The sequence below is a fragment of the Rousettus aegyptiacus genome, unplaced genomic scaffold, assembly GCF_014176215.1.
Source record: "Rousettus aegyptiacus isolate mRouAeg1 unplaced genomic scaffold, mRouAeg1.p scaffold_m13_p_13, whole genome shotgun sequence".
Classification (NCBI taxonomy): Eukaryota; Metazoa; Chordata; class Mammalia; order Chiroptera; family Pteropodidae; genus Rousettus; species Rousettus aegyptiacus.
The window spans coordinates 61,546,984-61,563,087 of record NW_023416288.1 but is presented as its reverse complement, the minus strand read 5'-3'; the positions used below and the strand labels follow the sequence as shown (position 1 = coordinate 61,563,087).

The following is a 16,104-nucleotide window of genomic DNA, read 5'->3' as shown; positions in this document are numbered from 1 at the left end:
CTCCAGAAGCCAGGCAGGAAGAGGGCGGGGGGTCACCTTCTCTACCCCAGCCTCCTCTCCGTCTCCCCCTTTACTCTGCTACCAAGAAGCACTTTCAAAAGTTTCTAGAGCATCTTCTACATATTACGTTTACTCAGTGCCTGAAAGGGTACGGCGCGTTCTTAGCACATTGCTCAATTTTCTCCTGTGGGAAGGAGTCAAAGTTTGTTTTAATAAGAACTAGCATGGCATAAGTGAATTCTAATCCACAGAAAGGAAAAGAAAAGAAAAAAGAGAGAGTCTCTTAGCACATAGACAGAAATCTGATTATTATTTCTACCCAGGAGCTCATAGGAGTCACACACTGACAAAGGATATTTCGTAAAAGCTGCCTACCACCAAAAAGTAGCTGATTTGTTTCATTTTGTAAAAATGAGGTTCTCCTTTCTGACCTAAGTAATTTTGAACATTCTTCAAACAGCGAGCAGCCTCTCCCAGCTGGGAGGCCCAGGGCCCGCCTGAGCCCCCTCCCAGGGCTCGGGCAAGGACCTTGCGTGGCCAGGGAAAGGACACCTGACCGGGACTGGCCTCTACTTCCGGATCTGTGACCTCTGGCAACCAAAGTCCTCTAGTTCGGTCTCCTCATCTCTGGAACAAGCAAGCTGTGTTTGACAGTTTTGCTTTGGGTCTTTTAAACTACAACGATTCTAAAATGTGACCCGAAGCGTGAGGCCGGGTCCTGCTCTGGACCTCACCTAAGGGGTTTCGGTCACAAGCCCATGTGTGGAAAGCGGCCCTGCCAAGAGTGAAACACTCTGAATCATTCAAAACCATCAAGAATGTTGGCTCCGACTTCAGAAGGCCAGGACAAACAAACCCGTGCCCAGGCGGGAACTCGGGAACTCGCTCATGGATGCCTCTGTCTTTTTAACTCATTAGCACCCAAGTGCCTCCCGGGTTCCTTCTCATGGCTTCGATGCTTATCACTGCCACCTCGGTACTTTTGGAGTGGCCTTCTCGAAGGCCAGGCACACCTCACTGGGTGCTGAATGCGTGTGACCTTTCTGTGCCATTGCCCCCGGGACTGGCTTTTTTTGCAATCTCCGTCTAAAAGTGGGTTAGCTCTCCCACGCCACACAGGTCAAAAATTAAAGAATAAAGCTCCCCTCTTTTTAAAACCCTCTCCTCTCCCAAACTGCACTCCCAAATCCAGTGAGTCCGGCGACCCTTTTGACTGGGATGGAATCTAGAATCCACTGACCTCGAACTTCAAAATGTGTTTCGATTCAGCCTCGATTGATCTGAAATCATACATTAAACTTATTTTTTTTTTTAAGTTAAAGAATTCCATGCTCAAAAAGCAAGAGGCGTGACCCTATTATCTCCAGTTCTGAAAGCTCACGGTGGTGCCGGCTCATACGGCATTCGTACTCGGGCAGCTGACTAACTGTCACCAGACGTTTTTATGGCCTTATAGGAACTGAGTAAGCCGGTGGTGTTTTCTGAGAGTTATTGTTCAATTATGAATATGTAGAGGGTTTTTTTATTCTTTTTTTTTTTGGAAAATTCTGATCAGCTGAAATGATGACTAGGTTGCCAGATTCATACTTCTTTTGCTACTTGAAAAAGGTTATTTTGCCAGACAAGGAGAGATATTACGGTTAGCTTGTTTTTTTTTTTTTGTTTTTTTTTTTTTGAGACTGAGGTCATCTCTATTCACTGGTGTAACAAACAAGCCAGACTTTTTTTTTTTTAAACCTCCTTTCAAAAGTAACACTATGTTTTTTATCTTCTCTGGGAACGAAATAAAAGTACCATTATTTTTAAAAACAAAATCCATCAGGGTATCTACGAATAACAACAACTTAAAAAAAAAAAAAAGAGCCCTCTACCTCCTTTGGTCATTTCCTAAAATATGAACAGCTTAGCTATCTCTCCTTATCATTTTATTCCTTAGGCTCTCTTAATTCACAGGTCAAATAGAATCTTGAAACATTATTTTAAAATCCTCTTCATTCCATTCTTAAAGATAACCATAAGTGGATAATTTTGGCATATTTAAATAAAACGACCATGGGCCATAAAAATAATTGTGAGAGAAGCCCTTTGTGCTTTGCCGAAGACACCGGCTAGAGATTACATTAGGATAATTTCCTCTTCGGTTCTTCAAATGGCTTTAATTTCACTTCCTTATCAGCTCAGTGATACCCCAGATGCATAAAAGATCCATTTTTCCTCTGTTCTCACTGTGGCACTGGGAGCCCTTACGGAGCTGGGCGAGGTGGCGAGTTCCCAGTTTGCCTGAGTCGGCCCCGCCAGGGCACTGTGCCCAGGGTGGTGACTCAGCTCTGGAGGCCACCTGCTGCGTGGGTGCCGCCACCTTCCGGGTCCATACCAGTCACGAGGGCAGAGGGACAGAACAGAACCGAATGGACCCAAAGGATCAACAGCTCAGAGCCAGGTCAAGGGCAGCGCCAGAGGGAAAAAGCCTTTGTTTACAAAAGGTCCGGCCCTTACAGGCGGGGCAGTAGGCAGCAGAGGGGCTTCCTTAGCGTGGGGTCCCGAGCGTCTTGGTCACCACGTGGGCCTCAGTGCCGTGATATAAAATGAAAGCGGGGCCACAAAGCGGCTCCCACGTCCAACGCCTTCTCCATCAAGTCGCCATGGTTTTAAAAAGTAAGACATGGTGCCCACTGCCCCCTGCCCACAGGAGCCTGCAGTGCAACCGAAGCCCCTCTACCATCTGAGTCCGGCCCTTCAGGGCCTTCTCTCTACTTCCTTCAAATAACTCCTCTACACCAACTCAAATGAGCCGCCTCCACCACCCTGCTCTGTGGGCTCCCTCCCTCTGTCCTGTTTCAGGAGGAGGGTGAGCTGCAGGCCATCGAGACACTGAGCAACCCTGCCTGGGCACTTCTTCTCCTCTGCCCATTTCAAACGAACGAAGCTGTCCCATTCAGGACTCCCCGCTCCCTCTGTGGAGGCTCCCTGGACCGGAGGCTCCACACGCCCCCTGTGCACTCACAGTCTCAACGGCGTAAAAGTCGACTCGTGTTCACTGTACCCTCGTAATGTGTTTGGTCCTCTTGATCAACGACATTTATGGGACAAGCACGCCATGTCACGTGTCGTGTCAGGCGCCAGGGGCGCAAAGGAAAAAGACGGAGTCCTCGTGGCAGGAGGTTCACGTCCCTTAGAGAGAACCACGCTCTGCTCCCGTGTCAGGGAGCCTGGGGGCTGGGCAGAGGGCAGGGCCGCTCTGCCTGCCGCGCTGGGAGGCTTTATGCAGAAGTCTAGGCTGAACTGGGAAGGAAGAGGAGAGTTTTAAAGGAAGAACAGGTTGGACCAGGAAGGGAGACGGTGAGGAGAGCGTGTTTCAGAAACCGTGTGTGCTACACAGACAACATGGTACATTCTTTTTTGCCGTCTCTGCAGTTGGGGCTCAGGAGCGGGGGGCACGTGAGGCTGGGGGTGATGGGCCTTATCGGGTACCCGTGATGTATGACGAGGAACAACAGAGTCTTGGGCTGTGGGGCGGGGCCGTCTACAGGGTGGAGGCACTTTCGTGTACATTCTCTTGTTTAATCACCACCACGTTCTTGAGCCACTAATCACACACTGCTGCGGGCATAGAACAATACTCGCTTCTTCGATGGTTTCATAGTGACCAGCACAGCGCCTTATACCCACGGACAGAGCACAAATATCAGTAGAAATTTTAGGGTGTGCCATAGCCACACGGCCTACCAAATAAGTAATTCAATTCATCAGCAAATAATTCTTGAGTCCCAGGATATGCAAGGTACTTAGGGTACATTAACGAGTGACAGTTTCCCTACCATCCACGCTGACGTGCAGGGCCTTCACTCCAGGGGCCTTGCACCTTGACTTAGCTTTCTCCTGAGCTCCACTGCAGCTGAGAGGAACGCCTCGGGATTTGGGGCTTTCTAGGTCCTCTCTTTATCACTTCTAATAATTAGTGAGTGACAGTTAAATGCCAGACACTGTGGCATAGAAATAAAAGCACCCGGTTACAAGGCAGTGTATTTCCTTCCTGCCTCCCTCCCTCTCTCATTACAGTATGTTATTGGAAGGATGTGATACCTGAGACGAACCTGAAGAACGGGCAGGTGTTAGCACGTAAGAGGTGAAGGAGAGAAGAACACGTGTAAAGGCCCAGTCAGGGCACAGGAGCTGGGCGCGGGGGTCTGAGAGAGGAGCTGGAGCCTGGCAGAGCAGGCACCCCTGAAGGGCTTTCATCAAGGAAGTTTATTGGATGCCAGGGACTCTGGAATCAGAAGAGGCAAAGCACAGACTCAAAAGATGCCGAAGCACAATGGTCAGGCCCTGGCGATGGGATGATATGTGTAGTGAGGCAGCGACTGAGAAAAGTCTTTGGAGAAGGCCTTGGAAATTAATATATTTCACAGAGAGGATCCAGCCACAGGCCACACACGCACTGCCTGGTGCTGGCCACAAGGTGGCAGCCTTACACAGCCATTCTAGTGGCCAGCCCCTCCAAGGCGAAGAGGCAGGATTTCCAGGTTTGCAAAAACCTGGGGAACGCTTGGTTTTGGCCACCAGAAGTGGCTGGCCTTCTCTAGACATTCTGGGCTAACAATTTAGAGTGATAAATATTTACCATTCTCACTGTAAAGTCAATGCAAGACATTAATTATCTATTCAGGACAGTTCCCTCCCCTGCCCTCAGAGATCTGACAAAATTTCAGGTTCGTGACTCACAAGACAATCAACACAACTTTATCCGCTCTCATACCTTGGCTCCCCAGTCCCAGATGCCCTATGCGCTTAGTCTCCCCAGACTGGCAGGTGCCCTTAACAGTCCCCACAGGGTGGTGGAAGGGCCATCTCCTGCCCTCTGGCCTCAGCCTTTAATGATGTCACCCCTCACGGAGGATTGGGTGGAACCTCATAAGGGAACAGGGTTCTCCACCATGCAGGCAGAACCACTAAGTAAGTTCTGGAAAGGAGGCACAAGCCCTTTCCCCATAAACACACTTTCCCCCACTGAAAACCTTGGCAGAAAGCCACGAAATATTGGCTGATTTGCGAGGAACAGCATACTGGTCTGTTCGGAGGGCAGCCAGCTGGGCCCTCGGAGGAGCGAGCTGAGCGTTTGGAAGAAAAGTTTCAATGAAGGAGTTTTCGGCACAAAGGACCAGCTAGTAATGACGCCCACAAATCTGACGACAATCCTCGAACGTGCAGAAAAACTGGCAAATGCTGCCCGGAGACCTTGGCAAGTCTGTAGGGGCATCACCTCCAGGTCTGCTATGCTGTGTACCTGCAGCCCGTGTCCACGGCACAGGTCACCTTGGGAGACGCCGGGGCATGTGCTCCACGTGGGGCCGAGAGCAGCCGCCTCTCTGGCCAGGCGAGGACTGCTGCCCTGGGCCCCGCTCCACGCTTGGAAGGGCACCCGGAGCCCACCCCATCTCTGGCTTCCCCGGTCCATCCACTCGCCCCGACTGGCTCTCTCAAGAACACGTTCACCATTTACTATCTGCCACTCAGCAGCAAAGCAGCCTGAAGAGGTAAGAGAAATGGTACCAGACTCTGTCCCCTGGAATGCAGGTTTGCAATCCGTCCCGGGAAGGGCCTGTCACCTTGCAGGCACCACACATGTAGTAATACTTAGGCCCCACAGCAGCCCTACGAGCTGGGTGCTGCTACCATTCCCATCTTATGGATGAGGAAACTGGGGCGCAAAGCCATGAAGTCACTGTAACCTGCCCCAAGTCACAACGACGGAGCGGCAGAGGGGGCGTCAGACCCAGGTGGCCTGACTTCAGAGCCGTGTGTTGTGCCCTGCGCCTCGCCGCAACGGAGCGCGAGAGGGGCCTGGCAACCCGCCCCGGATCACAGGGCACTCACGGGGCGGAGGGATGTGCTGAGGGGGGCGTTGGAGGGAAGAGGCGCGAGTCCGGCCTCCCGCCCCCGGCCCCGGCCCCGGCCCCGTGCGTCCTCCACGCCCCATGTGGTTTCCCCTACGCTCTGACTGGCACCATGAGCTCGAGCTCGGGTGGCCAGCAGATCAACTCGACTCAAACGATGACCAGCCAAGCAGAAGTTTATTAAAGAGGGGTAAACACCCTCGTCTAGAAAGTGACTCACATTTTTCTCATCAGACAAAAAAGCCCCTCAGTCTGCAAAGGTGACTTGGGAAGCAGCCCGTATACCCCAGAAAGGCCCCCTTCCTATTATCACTTCTCTAAAATGGTACCCGGTTTACGGCCTCACTTAAGTTTTTAGTTGATTTAACATTGCTAGTGGTTTAAATTGGTGCACCAGAAATTATCTGAACCTAATTGTGGAGGTCACGTTCTCAACATCAGAACCTCAACGCACGCTCGACTCACCCCACACGGGCAAAGAGAGGGTGAACTATGTCCCTGAGCCCCGATTTCCAGGGAGAACGACACTTTTGAGGGAAAGGACTGGTCCCCGGGCCATGATGGGACCCAAGGGCCCCCTCCGAGGCCCTCACAGTAACGTCACACATTCAGACTGAATTGTGTGTGTTTCAAAGCTACCGCATTGGACCAGCAACTCACCATGCGCTGTGCGTATTCTAAGGTATAATAGAGGAGCAACAACGGTTTACACGGAATTAGAGGAAATGCACTTACGGCTGAATTTCCCTGCTGGAATTACTGGGGTGGGGGAGAAGAAACCAATTTTTCGGAGCAGCCCCGGCGTGCTAAAAATATCTCGCACTTCTCCTTTCATCGGTCTGGTCACTCTCCCAGACGCAAGCTCAGCACAGCCCGCTCCTTTGGAGCCGTTAAGTCGCTGTCTACCTCCACTTCGTAAGTGGACGAGAGAATATTCTCGTTTGTTTCCTTCCTCACAGACACGAGCGCAAGGGTACAGGCTAGGAGATAAGGACAATCCATATGAAACAGCTCTGGGGATAACTGCTTTGGACCGGCATCTCAGGACAACTTTGAAAGGAGAGTACCTTAAAAAAATAAAAAAAACAACAATAACTGCTTCCTTCAACTACAGACTGGAGATAACGACTCACCCCAGAGATCCAGCTAAGTGTGGGCACAGAAATTCCTACTGAAGCAAATAAGATCTTATGAAGGGAAACTTTGGCGTGATATGAGTGTGGATGAGCTATGCTCTCCTGCGGCTTCAAAGGCATCCTACTCCATTGCACAACACGCGGCCTTGAAAAAAAGTCAGCCTTTCCTGCATCCACCTGTCCCTGCAGGTAGTAAAAGTTTAGAAGGTGCTCCTTCTAACCTCGGTGTTTACACAACACTAAAGCACTCTCTTCCTTCTAAGTTCAAAGTTCACTTCTCCCAGAAGGAAGGGAGAGGCGGTTCCCGGAGCACAGGGGCAAAGAGTGAAGGGGACGGTGCCGGTACGAGGCCTCCCTGCGAGACCTGCCTCCGGACGTCACACGCGGGCAGCACGGAGACCCCTGGGACACAGGGCTCTGCAGCAGGTCACGGGCCTGAGGCCACCCTGCTGGTCTGAGGGACCAGCATTCCCAAACTTATGGGGGGACAACAGTAGAAAGAGAGCCTGACAACAGACCCCAAGGAAACAGTTTCACTTAATTCGGGGGCAACCTTCCCCAGGACTCGGGGAAGCCATCGACGCAGGTTCCACTTTTCAGAATCAACCAAGATTTTTGTTTTCAATTCCACTACCTGGCTGTATTCATGACCAGTTCTTTAGCTCACAAGGCTGGCACAGGTGGCCCACAGGGGAGTAAGCCAGATCACATTTTAAAATCAGTTTTACTTGAAGTTATTTTATGGACCCTGGGGCATATTTTCAAGTTTTTTGGTGCCTGAAATAACTACTGGTTTCGAGTTCCCTAAAACTGGCTATCATTGTACATCCTCATTTATTCCCCTCCCCAAGTGACATTAGTGGGAAGAGCAGAGGAGCAGGCGATCTCTTAGGGACGAAGGCCCTCGTGGGATGCCCTGGGCTGGGGACACTCACGGGGGTCTCAAGAGCTTCCACGGACTTCTGAGATGGACGCTATCCAGAGCAGAGAGGGGCCAAACTGCAGGCCTCTGGGCTGCACCCGCTCGCCTCTCCCACCCCAAACCTGGGCCACACCCACCCTCTTCCTGATCCTCAAAGGCCAAACCCATTCTCCAGTCCACGGCCTTTTCTGTGCTGCTGTCTGGTGGTCCCTAACCTTTTTGACATCAGGGACCGCTGCTCTTATGAGAATCTAATGCCCGATGACCTGAGGTGGAGCTGAGGCGGTGATGCTGGCGCTGGGGAGCGGCTGCAGACACAGATGAAGCTTCACTGGCTGGCCCGCTGCTCACCTCCTGCTGTGCGGCCTGGTTCCTAACAGGGTACCTGCCTGCGACCCAGGGGCTCGGACCCCTGCTGCTCTCTATGCGTGGAACCCGCTCCCGCAACTCCTCGGGCTGACACAGTCCTCCTCGTCCTGTAGTTCTCACCTTGGAGGGGACCTGCTCAGGGAGCCGCAGGGAAGGCAGGCCCCCCCCTTTGCATCTCGGGGCACCCTCTCCCTCACAGCATGCGTGTGACCTGACTGTTCCATGGACTGCTGTTCTGTGCATTCTCTCAGGTTCCATGATAATCAAGATCATGCCTGTTTTTTCACCATTATCATCGTTATCTCAATGCTAACCAGCGCCTGGCACACAGTAGGTGCTCAAGAAATCTTTGTTGAATGAATGAATGAATGAATGAATGATAGCATTAGCCTCCCTTGACCTCCCTGAGTTGCTCTGGTCTCTGAATGTGGCCCTGTGGAAGGCGCCTCTTCCCGCCCCTGCCCCCGCCCAATAAAACCATAGTAAGTGCCAGTGTGTCTTCCTCCTGCAAACAACCAAGCACAAATGACTGAGACGCCAATCGCCGAAGGCATCTGTGAAGTCGGTCTAAGGTTCCACTGTCGCAGCATCACTAACTTCGCTTTGAAATTTAAAAACGCCTCCCTTCGACGACAATGCCAGGAGTACCCAGAACCGAGCAGGGCTGAGCTTCGAAACGAATTTTTCACATTTAGGAAATGCTGCCCAGATCTCTCTCTTTCTCCTCTGATGGTCCTACCCCGCTCAGGATACTACCTGCTCGTGGAGCTGGTGCGGGGCCCACACTCCGGGCAAGCCATTTATCCCAGCTCCGAGTCTACAGATGCTCCGGCTCCCTCGCTTCCGCCCCGCTGCCCTGCAGGCCTGGGAGAACGCCCCGGTCTGTTACGAAGATCTGTTCACCTGTTAAATTGCATAGCCCGTCCTGGCTCTGCGGCCCTGACTGGCCGACCAAGCCAGCCCCACACACACCCTCTTGCCCGCCCGCTCAGTGTGGGGGCTCACGCACCTCCCGCCTTGCGCGCTTCCTTATTGCTCACTCCCCAGTGCATCATGATCTTACTTATTCAATCTGCTCAAGGTCTTTACCCGAACCACACTCCCCAGTTCTCGACTGTTCCAAAAGTTCTACTCCCCCAAGAAAGAAGGGCAGCAGTCAGCCTCGGCCGAATACAAGAGTCCCCACGAGCACCTTGAACTTGGAAAGGAGTCATCACACGTCGCTGTGAGGCTTTCCCCGGAACCGTGTGGGGAGGGAGGATGTGAAGGAGGAAAGGGAGAGAAAATCTGTCCACCGCCCTCTGGGTCCAGTTGGTCAGGACAAGACGGACACACTGCTTTCGTGACAAGTTCTAAGTGCCCTTTTATAGACTGGCCCTGCAAAATCCCGGGGGCGTCAGCACACCGGGCCCGGGACGAGCTGCTGTTTGCAAGTCAGTGCAAGGGGATCAGGACATCCACCTTCCAGAGCTGCTGTGAGGATGCGGCAAGGTGACGCCTACGAAAGCACCTCACAAGTTGTATAGGTTAGACATCGCATACGTTAGTTTCCACTGTCACCAAGTATGTCATTCCTACCCCTCTCCCTCCAACATTTGTTGAGTGTCGGCCATATGTCAGGCACTGTCCTGTGTACCAGGTGTCTACCCCAAGGCGAACAATACCAATTCTGGCTCTTACTGGGCTAATGCGCATCAGGGAAGACAGACAAGAAACAGGAAGTTAACCTAGTATGATGTGTGCGTCCCAAGGGTAAGCAGAGGGTGCAGTGGAAGCACACGGGGGCACCCGACCTGGTCCTCGGCAGTCAGGGAAGGCTGCCTGGAGGAGGTTTCATATAAAGAGAACAGCAATGGTTGGCTAGGATGAGAGGGGAGAAAAGAGCTTCCATGCGGAGGGCAAGCGCGGCCCGCTTTATTTTGCCAGACCAGAGACCATGGACCAGGGGTAAGGAGGGTGGGGAAGGCCAAGAGATGAGACCAGAGCACAGAGGGCCTTTGCGCCGTATGGTATCGGTGGAAAACCAGCGCCCCCTGGCCGAGGCCTTATGTCACCAACCAGGCAACAACATCCCGACACGACAGATTTCGGGATCCTGACGGTGCACTTACAGTACGGGCCTGAACCTACCAGAAGGCACGACGCTGACGAGCGTCTGTTCATGTCCAATAGTAACGAAAAAGGGTGTTCTGCCCTGGGCCATGCTGAGTTGGTGGTGTTTTTTGGGTTTTTTTTTTTTTGGTAGTTGGAATAGTCGCTTTGTTAATTACCTTTTTTTGGACATTCTCTAACCAACGGCATGTTCGCTGGAGATACGGGGCAGGTTGTGGTAATATGCACCATTAATGACGAACTATATCCAGGTATCGAGGTATGTCACGAAAATAAAACGCCCGGCTTTGGGGGCTGAATCCATTCCTCCCGAATACATTAAAACCGCTACAAAAAAATGATATATCAAATGAAACTGAGTAGCCCCAAAGGCTAAAAATACCTCTAGAATAAGAGTTATGGATGACAACTGGATAGGATACAAATTAAAAGCTTGGGCTTGGGAGCCAGGCTGCTGTGATTTGAATCCTGGCTCCCTCTGCATATTACCTGTGTAATCTTGGGGGAAAGGACCTCCCCTCTCTGACCCTTAGTTTTCGCTCTGTAAAATGGGGATAGTGCCTGCCACATAGGATTATTTCCTTACACAGAGAACCGAGTAAAGTATCCGGCACAGTGCCTGGCATACGGCGCTCGGCTAAACCGTGTCGTACGGCTGCCGTGTTGCTGCTACTGCTGACCTCTTACGCCTGCGCTGGGTCAGGCCTGTTCTCACCCGCAGTTCACGTGAATGCAAAATTAGGGCCTCGAACACAGAAACGCCTTATCCTCGTTAAGCCTGACCCCAGAACACCGAGACCGCAGGAAACAGACCCACACGAGCCGGCGTTCTGGGTCGGTCGTGACTGGCATGTGTCAGGTCACAGCTAAGTGGTACTTCATCATCGCAGCGGTGATATTTCAGTTTCTCATGCGACGGCTCTCGGCTAAATCGGTACGTTACAGGTGCCACTGAAACGCAGCCACAGCCCACCTAAAACACTGTTGTTAGTGCTTTCTCGTCAAGATGTCCATCTCGAAAGTTGAAGACGTAGCTCTGCTTTTCCTTGCTAACCCGTTACACGACCCCACCACCTGTGACTATACTCAAATTTCATTGTACGCTTTACCTTACACTCATTTTAAAGCTATTTCTATCTCTGGCATGTTAACACCAGGTTCCACACGGGCGTGACTCACTTTCTTAAGGACGCCTTCCTCAGGGTTCCCAGTGCCAGCATTATGGGATCTGGTAAATGACGTCACACCCACTCCACAGCATTTATGAGCTCACAATCTTATTTCCTGCAGACCTAGCCTGGAAGCTACGTTTCAAAACTAGCTATGGATTTAGAGTCGCGAACCCGAGGTGCTGATAACTGGTAGGAAGAGTAGATTCTTACGTCAGCCCTCCGTAAGTTTTAACAGCACAGAAAATGACAGGGTAGAACGGTGTTTTGCATCCACCCTCTCTTGCTCCAGGCAAATTATGAAAGTCAAATCAATCCAATGCTTTAGTGCGTTGAGCTCATAAATGCTGTGGAGTGGGTGTGACGTCTCTGTAAGGAGAAAGGCAGCGGTGCGCTGGGAGGTGAGCGCGGTGGGCTCCTCTGCGCCCGCTTCCTGACGGCGTGGCGGCGTTGGACAGGTGGACAGCGACATGAGAACGGGGGCGGGGGGCCGCATTTTCAAAGGCAGGGTAACGGGAAGCAGCACGGTGGGTCTGGGGTGCAAGGAGCTGACTCTTGCTGGAGCATAACAGAGGGGACAGGGGCAAGAAAAAAACTCAGACTATTTTTTTTTCCCCTGAAAATCATTCACTCGAATAGGATGCGTCTTCTGAATATTGAGATCAGTAGATCAGGTCATGTTAAAATTTCTCGGTATAGCTATTCTAAAATTTCAAAGCATCGGTTGGCCAGACTTTTACAATACCATATAACATTGTTCATCAAGAGCAGAGAATCTAGAACAAAGGTGATGCTAGACCACAGAGTGAGTCTCCCAGAGGTCGAGGCGGGAATGAGCTCAGGGAGCAGCTAGTCAGTGAATGAGCTTCCGGTGAGTAAGGCTTCCTCTTCTGAAAGATCTCAGGAATGCCCTCTCATTCCTTTCACAGTAGCTAATGGCTTTGAAATTCTAGCCCTAGATCTAGAGTCTGGCGAACTTCATCAGTGGTCATACCATCCTGGAAAGTATTATTCAGAGAAGCTGAAGAAAAAAATAGTCTTCCCAGATTTCTGAGGAAGGGGTGGACACTGACCTACATTCAATGTTCTAGATTAAAATAATAGATTGTGAATGAAGAAAAACAAATCTTCTGCATAATTGAATAAAATCGAATTTTTTTTTTTTTTAACGGACAGGAAATTGAGACTTAGATGGGAAAACAATACAAAAAATTAACTCATGGTTAATTTCTAGTGGCAACCAAAGGCAAGTCTTTCGAATGCAAGTTGTGCGTTTTTTACCTTCAGCTGGCTGTATGCCGCGCCAAGTAGCAGTAGCCAGCTGACTGTGAGGACACCCTCACAAGCCCATCTCTGAGCCGGGACGCTATGAGGCCTCAAAAACTCCTGGGGAGTTTAGGGTGCTCGTCATTCAGGTTGGGAAGAAAGAGCTGATTAAGCTCCTTGAGCTGAGTTGATGTGACCCGATCACTCACCGTGAACCACGGAAAATCAACGACAAACATCAGCAGGGGCAGTCTGGGGCGACGGGCTGCCCCGGGCAAAGCAGCCTCTGTGCTAAGGGCTCCCGCGGCAGAGCGCGAAGGCGGCCACCTGGAAACGCGCCCTGACGCTAGCAGAAGTCTTCTTTCGAAGGGCAGCGTGGCCCAGGCAGCCTTCCGGGCTGGCTCTAATGAGGTCCACAGACCTCCGCGAGCCTCCCCGTGCCTCCCGTGTGGCCTCTCTACGCCTCTTCCGAACGTCCCCCTCCAGTTCCAGCCAGAAGAGCAAAAAGCAACTGTACCGCATTGGAGGACGAAGCCCTTCATAGGGGTTTATGGTTGAAAAACAAATTCATCGTATGTGAATAACAAGCATAACCCTTAAAAATCAAACCCTATTCATAAAATTAGAAGACCAGAACATATTTTGGGAGCAGTTTCTCTTGGTATTTATTATGATGTTCACTATCTTACTATGCTAATAGAAACTGCTAAAAGTTTCCTGGAAATCAAACCTACAGATTAGAGGGAAAAAAAACAGAATTAGAGAAAATGTGTCTGATATTCTACTTTTGAGTTCAAATAATGGTTCAGGTTTAAAAATTATCGCATGACTAGATAAAGGAAAAGCCGGTAAAGTATTAATTGTAGAATCTAGCTGGTGTATGTGTAGTGTTCACAGAAAAATGCTTTCAACTTTGCTGCATGCTTGAGATGTTTCATAATAAAATGTTGGAAAAAAGTATAATGACATCCTCTATTTGGGTCCTAATATCCCCAAAATTCGTGGACTCTTACAACAGTAAAAGGTAATAAAGCACCAAAAATTAACTGGGGAAAGACAGATGACTCAATGAACAATGCTGGGGGATTTACTTGGTGGAAAAAAAAAAGAATTTTCCCTCACATCTGATTTCTAATTTGGTGAGTTTACTATAAAAAATAAAGTTAATTTTTTAAAATGATAAGAATATTTTCTCACTTCTGGTGGGAAAGAATTCTTAAGGTCAAGGTAACAGAAGTCACAAAGGGCAAAAAGTAGACAAAAATCACTTATTCAACTAAATAAAATGTAAAGGTGCTGTATCTCAAAAAAACATAAGCAAAATTAAAAATCAAAGCAGCTGAGAAAAATGCTTGTCCCAAATATCTCATTCACACACAAACCTCAAACAGATTATAGAAACAGTCACGCCCCAATCGAAACGTTCATAATGAACGTGAACTGAACACATGCAAACGGAAACAACGGATAAACATATGAAAAAGCTAAACTTTACTAGCAGCAATTAAAAACTGCCACATGCCCGGCACAGACTGGGCAAGTCATTAAATCGCCGCTGAATAAATGGACCAAAAGTAACGTAAGGTTTTTGTCTAAAGATTAAAAAAAAGATAATATTCAGTACTGATGAAGATAGCGTGAGATGGGCATTTCATGCATTTCTTTGATGTGTGTAACTTGGTACAACTTTTCTAGAAAACAATTTGGCAAAGAGTGTCAAGAATCTTTAAAAAGTTAAGCTCCTTTGATTTAATGAATTTACTACAAAGAATCTACCCTCAGGAAATCATTAAAAATATGTCCAAGATACATGCACTTAAAAGGATAAATAATTGTAATATAAAAATGCTTTTTTAAAAACGAAATACACTAAACACTCCCAAATTAGAAAATACAATGCACCATTAAAAATGTTTTTAAAGCATTTCTCAACACATGGAGAAAATGCTCATTTAAAAAGCGGGATATAAAAATGCTTATATGGAAACATGCTCGTTCTATATACTGCGTGTGTTTATGTGTGAGTTTGTGTGCAAAAGAATACTTGAAGGAAATATACACAATTATTAACAGAGCTTTGGGTAGTGAGATCAGAAATAATTTTTCTTTCTTCTTCATATTATTATATACTTTTTTTTAGTGTTACTACAAATTAGTTAGAAAAAAATTTCAAATACCACATAAAAACTTTGGAAGAGTGATTCACTGCTTTGAAATAGGTCTCCACACAAGTCAGCCCCACCAATACGGTAACTGGCTTTGAACTGCTGCTGCGTATCTAAACCCCGAGGTCCAAATCCACATACACCACCTTCCCGCTCGCTCCCTGTCGCAAACGTCTCTGCTTACTCGGCCTGAATGCACGCCGACACGTCCGAATGCCACCTTATCTTCCCCTCAAACCTGTTTTTCCTCTTGCATTTCACTTTGCGGTGAATGATATTGCTGAACGACCTCCGCCACGATCCTCGCATCATTTGTTCTCCCTTTTTACCCCACGAATCGCTCTCGAAATCCACTTCCAGTGGTGTCCCCATCACCTCAACCCTGGATGACTAGAGCAGCTTTCTTGCTGCCTGGTCTCCTTGCCCGGCCTGACCTGTCCCCTCCCCGCTCCACCTCAATTCATTCTCTTCGTCGCATGGATCTTTCCAAAGTGTACACCTGGCCGCGTAACCTTCCTAGGCAGGCACCGTCAGGTAAACACGTGAGGCGCGTTAGACCGCTGTCACCAACGACCCCACCAGCTTCATCTTCTCCCATCATTCCTCTCCCTGAACCTTCCACCACACCGCAGAGCTCTGAGCCTCTGCAGAGGCCGTTCCTTTTGCCTGGACCCCTCACTGCAATGCTTGCCTCCCCTGTCTAGCTAACTCCTGGAAGACTCTCCTTTGAAGGGTCAGCGCAGACATCAGCTCCATCACGAAGCCTCAAGGATGGAGGCTAACTGTGTAAGGTCCCCCAGCAAAATGTCCTTATGCCACCATAGCAGTAATCATACAGTGTGAATCTGTTTTGTGCCTTTGCCTCCTCTACCAGATTGCAAGCGACTGGTAAAGTAGGCCCTCGGTGTCTGCTGAATAAATCGATAAATGTTTCTGCCATCTAAAGTGGAATTACTTATTCTTGTCTTGAAAGAAATCCCCACCAAAGACTTCCTAACTTCCCTTGGCTAGCCACTCATCTATTTTATCGTTGGGGAAATCGAAACAGTCTTTCTTATCTATTAGTCAGCC

General features: G+C 49.4%; 1 long non-coding RNA gene across 5 annotated transcripts in view; it reads right to left on the bottom strand.

Annotated features, from left to right (window-relative positions):
- The window catches only part of LOC107512825, a 187,055-nt gene that overhangs the window by 15,906 nt on the left and 155,045 nt on the right, over window positions 1-16,104 (bottom strand). The window lies entirely within an intron of this gene.